Raw genomic sequence first — 16004 nt, forward strand, 5'->3', positions numbered from 1 at the left:
TAACTCTAATCTCAATGCCAGAAATTATTTTTCAGCCTAGTGGGAACAGAGACATGTATCAAAAAATATAATATAAAGGCACTACCATTCAAGCACTAACAAATAATTAAGAGAATACCAGAAAGTACAATTAATTGCTTGAGTGGAGAAAGGAGGGACGATTGAAGTTAGCTTTACAGGGAAAAAGATGATTAAGGTAGACACTGAAAGATAAGCGGAATTTGAACAAAGGGAGGAAGGCAATGTCACTCCAGGCAACGAGAGCAGATTGAGCAAGATTAGGAACAGCCGTAGGAAGGTATGATAAGGCAGCAGTAAGCCTTCTCATTCTCTAGAGAAATCTCCACTAAGTCTTTGGATCTCTGCATAGGGCTTTCCAATGACTGTCTCTCATATCAGCCAGGAAAGTCAAAGTTTTATGTCAATGAAACATCTCTCATCTTCTCTTTTCCTCAGGCTTATCAGAAGGTTATGAGGAAGGGCCTGGCGTAATAAAGGAAGAAGTCGGCAAACATACCAGATCTCAGGACACAAGGGTGGGGTTGTACATTAAACACAGGATGCTGGTACTAGAATAATCTGACCACCTCAAATCTAAATCGCTTCCTATAGAGCAAAATGATATCTGATAACTAACTGCATGTTATTAAAATTTTTTAAGAATCCTTTGCCAGTAAGACAGGAGACTCCACGTATTACACACTGCAAGCCTTAGAATTGCTCCGAGGCTCCCCGCTACCACTGTTAAACCTAAGATTCTCCAATCTTTTTCCCATCATGTCTTTCAATTTCCATGACCTTTTGGCTTTTTCAGGCTCTCCCTTCATCATCCTCTAACTTTTCAGGCTATTCGTGTGCAAAGCCACACAGAGAAAGGCCGTGATATCCATTTCTGGGAAATGGACTCTCCTGGCTCCATTTCTCTAAATGGCCTATTTCAGTAAATTACTCTCTGGGTTCGTTGAGATGATGACTGTGTCAGCTCTCCTGCACCAGTGGCCCAGTTCTGGGTCCTGGCCCTGTCAGGCCGTAAGCCACCTCCATCATAGTGCTGGCCGTCTGCGAAACTGGTGACTCTGTTTCTCTCGGAGCAGCACACAGTAGCTACTTCGGGAATCATCTCCTGTCCTTGCTCTGAAAATGCTCATTGCTGTAAAATATTTTTTAGAATTCATTGTTTATCTTTTATTAAGGTCTGGTTTAGTATTTGCCACTTCTGGGTATGGAAGAACAATTCATGTGGTTGCTATCTTTTGTTAATACAGTAAGAGCAAAGTGCTTATAAACATGGTCATTTTTTACCCACGGCAGTTAGAAACTACTCAAAAGAGAATTATCAGAGCACAAAGTTCAAAATCAAGAAAAGCAATGAGCTACAATACTAAAGGTTACTGATGTCCAACTTACAGAGAATCTACACATAAGGATCAGTTTATATATAGTTTCAAAACATATAATGCATTCATATTCTCCTATTCTTGATCGTCTTGTTTCTTAACCATGTTTTTAAGACTATACTTCCAATTTTATTGTATTTACACATTTCCAGTGGTTCTCTGCATATATTTTATCTTACCAGGACTCACAAAACTTTCATGAAAAGGTGATATTACAGGCTATGAGGGTTTTTTTTTGGGGGGGGCACATATTCCTTACATGGGAAACAGAATTTTATCCCACAGATAGATTTATCTCTGGGCTCCCAGGGATTTCTACAGTGTTCTGGGGCTTAATCTGAACATTTTAGTTCTTCTCTCTTCTTTGTACTTTCAAAGTGGCCACTTTCTCAGAAGCTGAGAATTTTTTTTTTTTTTTTTTTTTTACTAATAGTGCCTTCATTTTTTTACAGCATTGCAAAAATACTTCGTGTGCCAACTTTCTCTCAAAATGAAACTGATGAAGAAACAGGCTAATGAATCAAAGATCACATACCTAACATATGACAGAGCTGGAGCTGTGTGCTCCAACCTTTTGACCTCCGGTCTAAGACCTTCCCAATTGGGAGGGAGGAAATAATGGATATTAAGATTCAAGCAGCAGATGTTGGAATAAGAAATAAAGAAAAGCTTATGAGTTTAATATAGGACTATTACTATCTCCTATGTCTTTAAAATCTATTTCACCTGGATTCTTAAGTTTTTCTTAGATTTATCATTTACTGTGCTAAGGGCCTTGGCTTTTATTATATATTTATACAGAATCCAAAATTTTTGGTATAAGCAACAAATAAATGCAATTAAAATTTATTTAAAAATAAAACTGCCACATAAACATATAAATTTTGGTTTCACAAAGATAAAAAGGAAGTAGTGTCCCAAACTGAAAGATTTTTGTCCTTCATTTCAAAAAAAATTCATCCTAGTGTTAATTTTTACTTGACTTCAAAATTTTCTTTTTCCTCCTTTCTACACCAATACCCATTCTCTTCCCCTTTCCAGTTAATCAGACTTGATGATAAATGGAAGGGAATAAGAGTTACCAATTACATTGGTATTCTGCAAAGAATTTCTTTAAGTCTCTGACCACATCCTCAGCCTGAGCTAAAACTTAAAATTTTGGTATAAAAGGACTTAAGGACCCGGAGCTCTGAATACAATGGCTGTGTTCAAAGACGACAGAATTAAACTCATGATCATGCATTAGTTCTACTCACAACCATTAACAAAATATGTAGTTTGAAGTAATTACAGATGCATAGGAATTTGCAGAGAAATATATAGGGAAACCTTTTCCTTAGCTTCTCCCCCAGTGCCAACATTTCACAGAACCACAGTACAACATCAAAACCAAGAAACTGACATGGGCACAACTCAAACAGCAGGTTCAGATGTCACCAATTATACATGCACCCATTTGTATTTTTGTGTAGATAATCATACACAATTTTGTCACGTGTAGTTTTGTATAATCACCACCACAATCAAGACACCCAACTATGCCAACACAAGATTATTCTTTATAGGCACATGTTCTCCTTCTCCATCCACTAATTTGTTCTTCCTATTTGTGATTCTTACTTCACAAATGTTATATTCATGTAATTATGTTACGTACCATTTTGATATTTTCATGCAGCATAATTTCCTTGAGATCCATCTACATTTTTGAGTGTTTAAATCGTTCATTTTTTAAATTATTATTGCAGAGTAGTATTCCATGGTACGAATGTACCACAGTGTGTTTAACCATTCACCCTCTGAAGGACATCTGGATAGTTTTTAGTTTGGAGTTATCATGAATAAAGCTGCTAAGAACATTCATAATTTTTTTTTTTTGCCATTGCTGAATCGTATGATAAATTTATTTTTAGTTTCAAAAGGAACTTCGCATTTTCCAGAGTGGCTACACTGTTTTACATTCAAACCAGCAATGTATGAGTGATCCAGTTTCTCCACATTCTTGACTGTATTTGTTGTCGCTATTTTTTATTTTAGCTATTCTGATGGATGTGCAATGATAGTTCCCTGTGGTTTTAATTTTCATTTCTCCATTAGCTAATTATGTTGAACATCTTTTCATGTGTTCATTTGCCTTCTGTATATCAGTGAAATGTCTGTGCTTGATTTTTTGCCCATTTTCTAACCAGATCAATTGTTTTTCCTAATGTTGAGTTTTGAGAGTTCTTTACATATTTTAGATACAAGATCTGTGTCAGATACATGATTTGTAAATATTTTCTCTTAGTCTGTGGGTTTTTTAAATCCTTTCAAAAGAGTTTTTCAAAGAGCAAATTTTTGAAATTTAGGTGTGGTCCAATTTAGCACTTTTTCCTTTTCTAGGTAGTATTTCAGGTGTCAAATCAAAGAACTCTGTCTATCCTAGGTCCCCCAAATTTTCTCATATGTTCTTAATGTACTTTAGCTTTATATTTAATTTCATGATCCATTTTGAGCTAATTTTTATATAAGAGATAAGGTCTAGGTGGAGATTCATTTTTCTTGTCAATGAATGTCCAGTTGCTCCAATACTATTTACTGACTTATGCTCCTTTGTCAAAAGTTAAGTGGCCATATTTGTTTGGATCTATTTCTATATTTTTGATTCTGTTTCACTGATCTATACGTCTACCTCTCCTCCAGTATAACACTGCTGTGATTAGTATAGTTATATTATAAGCTTTAATATTAGGAGAGGTGATTATTCCTTCTACTTTTTCAAAGTTGTTTTGGCTATTTAATGGACTTTACCTTTCCATGTAAGTTTTAGAAAAATTAACCTATGTCTACAAAAAAAAAAAAAAAAACCTTTCTGAAACTTTGATAGAAATTTTATCAAACCTATAGATATATTCAGGGAGAAATGATGTCTTTACTATATTGAGTCTTCCAATCCAAAACATGATAAGTCTTGGAAGAGGTAAGATGATGGAGGAGTAGGGTGACACTAAGCTTGCCTCCTCCCTCAAATCAAATCACTTTGAAAGCCAAAGAAATTGATTCAAAGTCTTAGAGAACAAAGCTGCATGTCTACAAACCAGAAAAACAAAAGATGGAAGGTGGAGAGTTGATTAGTGGGAGAAAATAGCCGTGAGCATTGCCCAGGAGAAGGAGCCCTGATCATGGAAGGAATAGCAAGTGAGAAAGAGGAGAGAGAGAGAACATGCAGGGGAAAAACATTAAAAGAAAGAGTGAAAACATGCACAGGGAGCTGCACAAGAAAACCGTTCCCCAAAACCACTGATGGGGAAAAAGTAGGTACAATACCACCAGTATTTTTACAAACAGTGGAGCACAGATTCTGAAGTTTCAGAGGTCTGCAACATCACCAGGGTTGCAGACAGCTAAGCAGGGCTCCAGTGGGGAAGCAGGATCCCCAGGGTCGAACAGGGAGAAGCGGTTACCCTGCTTGGAGTGCGTTTGGTAGAGGTGATACAAAGGTCCTCTCCATGAGCAAAGAACCCTGTGGGCACAATTGAGCTGCCCCACTCACTGTTCGTCGGAATAGGAACAGAAACCCTGGCTGAGGACAGCAATCTCTGGTGCTGGCTGTGTGTTGTGATTTACCATAAACTTCAAACCGCTGTACAGTTGCACAACTGTTTTCAGGGACAAGCCTGCACTGGCCACAGGGTAGTGAAAACCTCCCCCAGAAGATCAGTCCACGGTCTTCCTGTGGGGGTGTGTGAAGTGGGGTTTTGAAATACAGCCCCGCCTGAGATAAAATACAGGAGTGCTGTGCCATTTGTCAGGTGGACAGCTTAGACACAGGGTGAAATCAGGTATTCAGTGGAAACTAGAGACACAGGAGGGATCATTGTTTACACATCTGTAGCACATGTTTCCTTCTCTGGAGATGAGAGAATAGGGTAAAGCCATTTTCTCCCTGTACCCACCAGCTTCATGGACCTCAGTGAGCTAAACAGTGCCAACAAGTGGAGAATGGAGCCGCTATACTAAGCCCCGCCCCCATGCCCTGCCGGTGCATCTCCACTAGGGCAAAACCACCTATGGATCAGAGCAACAGGCCCCTCCCCCAGCAGACCAATGCAAACCCCTTGCCCACTGATCATAGAGCATTGCACAGCTTCAGCTCTAAGGCAACAGGACCTTGCTTCCTTTGGGTTTGTTTTTGCTTTTTTGTTTTTATCTTTGTTTTTGTTTCTTTTTTGGATACAGAAAGAACATGCTTTTTTATTTTTTAATTTTATATATTTTTAAATTTTTTTTCTTTTTCTTTTCTTTCTTTCTACCTGTTTTCTATCAAGTTTCTCATAACAAGCAGACCAAAACATACCTAGGATCTGACTTCCTTTATTTATTTTATTTTTTTAAACATTTTAAAGTTTTATTTTGCTTTTTTTTTTTTTTTACCTCCAAAATGACAAGACAGAAGAATTCACCTGTTCAAAAGAAAGAACAGGAAGAAATGACAGCCAGAGATGTAATCAACACAGATATTAAGTAAGATGACTGAACTAGAACTTAAAAATAGTAATTATAAGGATAGTAGCTGGGCTTGAAAAAAGCATAGAAGACACTAAAAAATCCCTTACCACAGAGATAAAAGAACTATAATCTAGTCATGCCAAAATTAAAAATGCTATAACTAAGATACAAACCTAAACAGATGCCATAAAAATGAGGATGGATGAAGCAGAGGAACAAATCAGTAATTTTTTCAGAAGATGAAATCATGGAAAATAATGAAGCTGAAAAGAAGAGGGAAACAAAGGTAATGGATCATGAAGGTAGACTTAGGGAACTCAGCAATTTATTAAAACAGAATAACATTTGTATCATAGGAGTCCCAGAAGATGAAGACAAAGGAAAAGTGGTAGAGGGTTTATTTCAGTGAATTATAGCTAAAAACTTCCCTAATCGTGGGAAGGACACAGACATCAAAGTCCAAGAAGCACAGAGAACTACCATTATATTCAACAAAAGCTGACCATCACCAAGGCATAGCACAGTCAAATTCACAAAATACGCAGATCAGAAAAGAATCCTGAAAGTAGCAAGAGGGGAAAAAAGTCCTTAACCTATAAGGGAAGACAGATCAGGTTTGCAACAGATGTGTCCACAGAAACTTGACAGGCCAGAAGAGCATGGCAAGATATATTCAATGTACTGGATGGGAAAAATATGCAGCCAAGAGTACTTTATCCAGCAAGGCTGTCATTCAAAATAGAAGGAGAGAGAAAGCGTTTCCCAGACAAATAAAAACTAAAGGAGATCGTGACCACTAAAAAGAAGACCAAAAGCAACAAAAACTAGAAAGGACAAGGGAACATCACCAGAAACTCCAACTCTACAGGTAACAGAATGACACTAAATTCAACTTCCAATAATCAATCTGAATGTAAATGGATTAAATGTCATTCAAAATACATAGGGTATCAAAATGGATAAAAAACCAAGATCCATCTCTTTGGTACCTACAAGAGACTTATTTCAGACCTAGAGACACCTGCAGATGGAAAGTAAGGAGATAGAGAACCATCTACCATGCTAACAGATGTCAAAAGAAAGCCAGAGTAGCCATACTTTTATCAGACAAACTAGATTTATAAAACAAAGACTAAAACAAGAGATGAAGAAAGGCATTATATCATAATTAAGGGGTCTACACATTAAGAAGATCTAATAATTGTAAATATTTATGCCCCCAACTTGGGAGCACCCAACTATATAAATCAGTTAATAATGAACATAAAGAAACTCATGGATAATACTACAATAATGGTAGGGGTCTTTAACACCCTACTTAGAGCAATGAACAGACCATCTAGGCAGAAAATCAAAAGGAAAAAATGGATATGGATGACACACTGGACCAGATGAACTTAACAGATACATTCAGAACATTTCATCCTAAAGCACAATACACATTCTTTTTGCACATGGAACATTCTGCAGAATAGATCACATACTGGGTCACAAATCAGCCTTCAACAAGTACAAAAAGATTGAGATCATACCATGCATATTTTCAGACCACAGTGCTATGAAACTGGAAGTCAACCACATGAAAAAACTTGGAAGGACCACAAATGGGGGCTAAAGAACATCCTACTAAAGAATGAATGGGTTAACCAGGAAATTAAAGAAGAAATTAAAAGTACATGGAAGCAAATGAAAATGAAAACACAACAGTCCAAAACCTTTGGATGCAGCAAAGGCAGTCCTAAGTGGGAAGTGTATTGCAATACAGGCCTACCTCAAGAAGAAAGAAGTCTCAAATACACAACCTAACCTTACACCTAAAGGAGATAGAAAAGGAAGAGCAAATAAAGCCTAAAGCCAGCAGAAGAAGAGAAATACTAAAGATTAGAGCAGAAATAAATGATATTAGAAACAGCAGAACAGATCAACAAAACTAAGAGCTGGTTCTTCAAAAGACTTAATAAAATCGATAAACCCTTAGCCAGATTTAGCCCCCCCAAAAGAGAGAGAGAGAGAATCAAGTAGATAAAATCATGAATGATAGAGCGATCACAACCAACACCACAGAAATACAAACAGTTATAAGAGAATACTAGGAAAATTATACGTCAACAAACTGGGCAATCTGGAAGACATGAACAAATTCCTAAAAACTCATAAACTACCAAAACTGAAACAGGAAGAAATAGAAAATTTAAACAGACCCATAACCAGCAAAGAAATTGAACCAATAGTCAAAAATCTCCCAACAAACAAATGTCCAGGCCCAGATGGCTTCCCAGGGAATTTCTATCAAACATTTAAAGAAGAGTTAATACCTATACCATAGAAATGGAAGGAAAAATTCCAAAATCATTCTATGAACCTAGCATTATCTTGATTCTAAAACCAGACAAAGTCCCCACAAAAAAGGAGTCCCTGATGAACATGGTTGAAAAAATTGTCAATAAAATACTAGCAAATCAAATTCAGTATATTAAAAGAATTATTCACCACCATCAAGTGGGACTTAATCCTGGGCTGCAGGGGGGTTGGTTCAATATTCACAAATCAATCAACATGCTACATCACATTAATAAAAGAAAGGATAAGAACCAGATGATCCTCTCAATAGATGCAGAAAAAGTATCTGACAAAATACAGAATCCATTCTTGATAAAAACCCTCAACAAAATAGGGATAGATAGAACATACCTCAACATCATGAAGGCCATATACAAAAAACCCACATTTGATATCATCTTCAAGGGAGAAAAACAAGGAATAAGACAAGGATGTCCACTCTCACCATTACTATTTAGTACTGGAAGTCTTAGCCTCAGCCATCAGACAACAAAAAGAAATAAAAGGCATCCAAATCAGCAAGGAAGAAGTCAAACTTTCACTATTTGCAAATGACGTGATACTCTATGTAGAAAACCCAAAAGAGGGGCACCTGGGTGGCTCAGTCGTTAAACGTCTGCCTTCGGCTCAGGTCATGATCCCAGGGTTCTGAGATCGAGCCCTGCATCAGGCTCGCTGCTCGGTGGAAAGCCTGCTCTTCCCTCTCCCACTCCCCCTGCTTGTGTTCCCTCTCTCGCTGTCTTTCTCTCTGTCAAATAAATAAAATCTTTAAAAAAAAAACAAAAACCAAAAGACTCCATCAAAATATTGCTAGAACTCATACATAGATTCAGCAAAGTTGCAGGATATAAAATCAATGCACAGAAATCTGTTGCTTTTCTATACACCAAAAACAAAGCAGCAGAAAAAGAAATCAAAGAATCGATCCCATTTGCAATTACACCAAAATGATAAGATACCTAGGAATAAACCTAACTAAAGCAGTTAAGGTCTACACACTGAAAACTTACAAAAGAAACTGAAGAGGACACAAAGAAATGGAAAAGCATTCCACTCTCATGGATTGGAAGAACAAACATTGTTAAAATGTCTATACTAACCAAAGCAAACTATACATTTACTGTGATCCCTATCAAAATGCCACCAGCATTTCTCACAGAGCTAGAATAAATAATCTTAAAATTTGTATGGAACCACAAAAGACCCCTAATAGCCAAAGAAATCTTGAAAAAGAAAAACAAACCTAGAGGCAGCACAAATCCGAATTGCAAGCTATATTACAAAGCTGCAGTCATCAAGACAGTATGGTACTGGCACAAAAACAGACACACAGATCAATGGAACAGAATAGAGAACCCAGAAATGGGCCCACAACTATATGGTCAACTAATCTTCAACAAAGCAGGAAAGAATATCCAACATAAAAAGAGAGTCTCTTCAACAAATGGTGTTGGGGAAACTGGACAGCAACGTGCAAAAGAATGAAACTCAACCACTTTCTCACACCATACACAAAAATAAATTCAAAATGGATGAAAGACCTAAATGTGAGACAAGAATTCATCAAAATCCTAGAGGAGAACACAGGCAGCAACCTCTGTAACCTTGGCTGGCTGCAGCAACTTCTTACTACATACATCGCAGAAGGCAAGGGAAACAAAAGCAAAAATTAACTATTAAGACTTCATCAAGACAAAAAGCTTCTGCACAGGGAAGGAAACAATCAACAAAACTAAAAGGCAACCTACAAAATGGGAAAAGATATTTGCAAATGATATATCTGATAAAGGGTTAGTATCCAAAAATCTATAAAGAACTTATCAAACTCAACACCCAATAAACAAATAATCCAGTTAAGAAATGAGCAGAAGACACGAATGTCTTCAAGGAAGAAATTTTAATGTCCTCAAAAAATGTCCAAAGAAGACATCCAGATGGCCAACAGACACATGAAAAGATGCTCAACATCACTCATCATCAGGGAAATGCAAATCAAAACCATGATGAGATACCACCTCACACCTGACAGAATGGCAAAAATTCACAACATGAGATACAATAGGTGTTGGCAAGAATGCACACAAAGAGGAACCCTCTTGCAGTGTTTGTGGGAATGCAACCTGGAGCACCCACTCTGGAGACAGTTTGGAGGTTCCTCAAAAAGTTAAAAATAGAATTACCCTACAATCCAGCAATTGCACTACTAGGTATTACCCAAAAGCTATAAAAATACAGATTTGAAAGGGTACCCTGATGTTTACAGCAGCATTATAAACAATAGCCAAACTATGGAGAGAGCCCAAATGTCCATAGACTGATGAATGGACAAAGAAGATGTGGTATATATATGTATAATGGAATATTATTCAGCCATCAAAAAGAATGAAATCTTGCCATTTGCAATGACATGGATGGAGCTAGAGTGTATCATGTTAAGTGAAGTAAGTCAGAGAAAGACAATCTCACTTATACGTGGATTTAAGAAAGAAAACAGATGAACATATGGGAAGGGGGGGGGAAGGAGAGAGGGAAACAAACCATAAGTGATTCTTAACGATACAGAAAAAACTAAGGGCTGATGGAGGGAGGTGGGGGGAGATGGGCTAGATGGGTGATGGGTATTCAAGAGGGCACCTGCTGTGATGAGCACTGGGTGTTGTACATACCTGATGAATCACTGAATTCTACTCCTGAAACTAATATTGCACTATATGTTAACCAAAATTTAAATTAAAAAAAAATACGGTATGTCCCTCAAAGATTTAAGGTTCTTTCTGATTGCTTTCAGTAGCATTTTATAACTTTCATTATATAAATCCTGTATATGCTTTGTTAGATTTATACCTAAGTATTTCATTCTTGGAGAAATTCTTAGGCACATTTGTAAATTTTGGTTTTCACATGTTCATTATCAGTATATATGCATACATGTATTGACATTATGTGTTATGTGTTGCTCTTGTATCCTGTGTTTTTATGACAGCTGCTTTAGGTCTTATTAGATAAGGCCAACATTTGATTCAATTCAATATTAGCATCTATTGATTGCTTTTCTCATTCATGTTTTTCTTAGTGTTTTATTCATGGTTTTCCTGGTCTTTGGTATAATACATGATTTTCTATTTTATGCTGGGTATTTTGATTATTAGGAGACTCAATCTTACTTAAATCTTTTTTCAGCTGATAATTTGCTTTTAGGTTTAGGTTTAGCAGGTGAATTCTGGTGTACTTTTGTGGGGTTTAGTTTCACTGACAGTTTAGTTTTCAGAGCCCTTGCAATGCTTTTTGGTCGGCTTCATTCTCCTGTCGGAGTTCCTGATCAAGTCCTGCTGGTGTCATCGATGGGGACAAAGAGCACCTCCCTTGGCTGCCTGGTATTACTGGGCTCCTTTTCTGGGGTATGTGAGAGCAAAATCTTTTGGGCCTGTGTATTCACTGGGTGGAGGGCAAGTAAATGCAGGTCTCTGGGATGCTGCCCTTGCTGTAGGATCAAGCTACCTGCTGGTGCCTTAGCTGTGAAATGAGGGCTAAGACGGTTCACCGTGTTGTTAAGTTCAGTGGATCAAACTGCTGCCCACGAGGGGATACTGATATGGCAATTCACAACCTTTTGTAAGCGTAAAAAAGGCATGAGAACAGCAGAGACCTTTGGTTTTTAAAGTGTGGTCCCTGGGATGCCCTGGGACGCCTCAGTTGTTAAGCACCTGCCCTCAGCTCAGGTCCTGATCTCAGGGTCCTGGGATCAAGCCCCGCATTGGGCTCCCTGCTCGCAGGGAGCTTGCTTCTCCCTCTCCTCCCCGCTTGTGCTTTCTCTTCCGCTCTCTCTCTCTCAAATAAACAAATAAAACCTTAAAAAAAAAAAAAAATAAAGTGTGGTCCCTGAACCAGCATCAACCCCATCAACCAGACACTGGTAGGAAATGCAAATGGAAATTCTGATTCAGACCTACTCAGTCAGAAACTTTGGGGTGGAGCCCAGAAAAATGTATTTTTAATAGGCCCTTCAGCTGCTTCTGATGACACAGTTAGAGACAAGTTTGAGAACCGTGACATAGACAACGGCTATACTGAAGTGAATGTGGCCTCCCAGTGCCCCCTTCTGTTCCTCACAGAGATGTCCCCAGAACAGTCTTAAAACGGGAAGAAGAATCTGCCCAGTGCTAGGATCCCACAACAAAGTGATTCATGACTATTTACTCCACAAATACTCTTTTCTACCCAAGCTGGAAGAACCACATTAGCAATTCGAAACAACCACACAAGATACACTACCACATAAGACAATAATTATCCCATTCAAAAAGCCACATAAAAAATTCTGTTATTTTTTATTCTTCACCTACATTTCTTCATCCTAAATAATCTTCTGTAATATATCGTCTTTTAAGACTTAAAAAAAAAAAAAAAAAAAAAAAAACCACCTACTCCCCCCGCCAAAAATAAAAGACTTTTGAGAGGCAAGATAGTATATTGGTTAAGAAAATATATTCCAGAGCCAAACAGCCTGGGCTCAAACCCAGCCTCCATCATGCAGCAATTGTGAAATTGTACTTTACTTCATATAAGGGCTATCTAAGAATTAAATGAGAAAGTAGATGTACAAATATAGAACTGTGCTCCGTAAATGATGGCTATTAATGCACTAATATCATCCATGATACCCCAGCCACGTGGAAATTGCTTTAATTTGCTTTTCTAGTAACTGAGACAGGAATATGTGATTTTAGCCACATTCCTATCACATATTTTATCCTCTCCACAGGTAAAGTAAGAGCATTAGTTTGGAGTTTCTCTTGCATTAACCACCTAAGAGGCGGGCAGTAAGAAGCAACAACTTCTCCTTTTCCTCTCCGCCATCTGCTCAGCAGCTGCAAAGCAGCAACCACGTGTGAATGCATCTCCGTCCATGTTGGCCAGCCTGGTGTCCAGACTGGCAATTCCTGCTGGGAGCGCCACTCCCTGAAACATGGCATCCAGCCCGATGGCAAGGTGCCAAGTGACAAGACCACTGGGGGAGGAGATGACTCCTTCAACACCTTCTTCAGTGAGCTGGGTGCTGACGAGCATGTGCTCAGAGCAGTGGTTATAGCCTAGAACCTTTCTGTCGATTATGGCAAGAAGTGCAAGCTGGAGTTCTCCACTTACCCAGCCCCTCAGGTTTCCACAGCTGTAGCTGAGCCCTACAACTCCAACTCCATCCTCACTACCCACAGCACCCTGGAGCACTCAGATTGTGCCTTCATGGAAGACAACAAGGCCATCTATGACGTCTGTTGTATTAACCTTGAACTTGAATGCCCAAACTACACTAACCTTAACTGCCTTATTAGCCAGATTGTGTCCTCCATCACTGCTTGCCTAAGATTTTATGGAGCCCTGAATGTTGATCTGACAGAATTCCAGACCAACCTGGTGCCCTATGCCCACATCCACTTCCCTCTGGCCACATATGCTTCTGTCATCTAAGTTGAGAAAGCCTACATGAACATCTTTCTGTAGCAGAGGTCACCAATATGTGCTTTGAGCCGGCCAACCAGATGGTGAAATGTGACCCTCGCCACGGTAAATACATGGCTTGCTGCCTGCTGTACCGCGGCAGTGCGGTTCCCAAAGATGTCAATGCTGCCATTGCCACCATGAAGACCAAGCGTACCATCCAGTTTGTGAACTGATGCCGCATCGGCTTCGATGTTGGCCTTAATTACAGCTTCCCACGGTGGTACCTGGCGGAGACCTGGCCAAAGTTTAGCGAGCTGTGTGCGTGCTGAGCAGCACCACAGCCATCGCTGAGGCCTGGGCTCGCCTGGACCGTAAGTGTGACCTGATGTATGCCAAGCGTGCCTTTGCTCACTGGTACGTGGGGAAGGGCATGAAGGAAGGAGAGTTTTCTGAGGCCCAGGAGGACATGGCTGCCGTTGAGAAGGATTATGAGGCAGTTGGTGTGAACTCTGTTGAAGGAGACTGTGAAGAGGAAGTAAAGGAATACTGAAAGTAAAAAATGTCACAAGGGTGCTGATTTTACAGGGCAGCTTATTCTGTATGTAGCAGTGTATATTCTCATATACAATTACTGACCTAGGTTTTAAAATCAATGTTTTGTTACAGATGCAAGCCATCCATTTCTCTGATGGGTCTGAGCAAATTATTCTGCCTTAAATGGGGGGAAAAAAAAAGAAAATCAGTTTGGATGATAGGAGTATATTCTCATCGTGGATCACAGTTAAACTAATTTACACAAAAATGGTTTTAACCTGATTACTATATTGTATTAATTGGATTGATCAATTCCCAGTGTTCTGGATGTATTTTGTTCTTCCTCTCTATATATCACTAAGAATATTTTATCAGAGTAACTGTTTATAGATCTGATAAGCAAAATAGAATGTAAGTTTCATAAAAGTACAATACCTTACACACATTTATATCCCCAGCACCACAGTTTATAGTGTCTGACATATAATAGGTACCGAAAATACATCTGCGGAGCTGAACTTTTGAAGAAACTTTTATGGCAGTTATCCATTTAAAGCCAATGAAAACTATTTTTGTTTGTTTTTTTCCCTTCTGATACTCTTCTTGGCCTCTCTGCTTTATAAAGAACTTTAGAATGTTAAGAATTGATGTTGAAAAAGTCTTTTTAAATTCTTAAATCCCACTAAATCTGTCACTGCAGATTTTTTGTTACTTCCTTACATAGTTTCTATGTTCAAACTTTGAAGCTTTTCTCAATCTACCATTATTTGCTCTCTGGAACATCTTCTATCCAAAACCCCCCAGTGCTTCCCAGATTGTTCCAGTCATATAACACAAAACTCCTATCTCCCTATATCTTCACTTTTCTTTATGTGCAACCCTGTCATCTCTTGGAAGTTGCTCAAATTCTGCACTCATTCTTCCTCTCCACTGCGTAGTATACGGCCATGCGTCACTGCTTTGCTTAGACGTTTTGATGGGTGATAATCATCTTGTTGCACAAAACTTATGTTCCTCAGCTCGTGCTGGCCCCAGATGGCCTCCGTAACTGTTTTCCTCCAAACTGCCCAATATACATCAGGGCCCTTCTTATAATACACAAAGGTCTTTGAGTTTGCCCTCTGTTAAACTTATTTGTCTCACGTGCTGACACCCGGCTCAGTCTAACACTTCTCAACAAGTGTCTGATACAATTATTCATTCATAATGAGCGTTTCCATTTTGGATGCCAGACTATTTTCTTTCTGGTCCTCAGCAACGAGTCCTCCCACTTCAGAAATGTTTTCCTGAACTTCTGGATAAAATTAATCACTCTTACTCTTGCATGTCCAGGTAGCTTCTCTGTGTTTCTATTGCCTCATCTGTCACATTGTCACTTATTTGTTTACATGTCTTTTTCCCCTGGTAGGAGATAGCCCTGTGTCTTACTCATTCTTAGATTCCCAGCACTCAACACAGCTCAATGTAATTTTTTAAATTGAATTGAATACTCTCTTCAGTATTGCCTTTATACGTAAAACATTTTAGCAGTTTCTTGAGAGCAGTTTTCAAATATTATTCTTCCATATACCCTTACCCTAACCACCCTACTCTGCATGTAGATGGTGATTTAAAAAAAAAAATCAAAATTAAGGTTTTTGGAACACATTGAGGTAGGAAGTCGTGATTACATTTACAAATGCACAAATTTTCTTAGAATTAAGTGAAACATCAGGATACCTGATTCAGTGACACCATCAGTGGTGGTGCTATCATCATTCCCGGAGGGCTTTAGGGTCTCATTCATGTTACAAAATTTCATTCGAA

The 16004-nt window shown here is 38.6% G+C and overlaps 1 long non-coding RNA gene and 1 pseudogene across 1 annotated transcript in view; one reads left to right on the forward strand and one right to left on the reverse strand.

Annotated features, from left to right (window-relative positions):
* Positions 1 to 16004, reverse strand: part of LOC123788336 (uncharacterized) — a 603154-nt gene that overhangs the window by 319225 nt on the left and 267925 nt on the right. The gene's annotated exons all lie outside the window — the stretch shown is intronic.
* LOC123788452 (tubulin alpha-1B chain-like) lies at positions 11504 to 14250 on the forward strand (annotated as a pseudogene).

The sequence above is a fragment of the Ursus americanus genome, chromosome 20 (genome assembly GCF_024610735.1).
Source record: "Ursus americanus isolate L20-20 chromosome 20, mUrsAme1.1.p, whole genome shotgun sequence".
Classification (NCBI taxonomy): Eukaryota; Metazoa; Chordata; class Mammalia; order Carnivora; family Ursidae; genus Ursus; species Ursus americanus.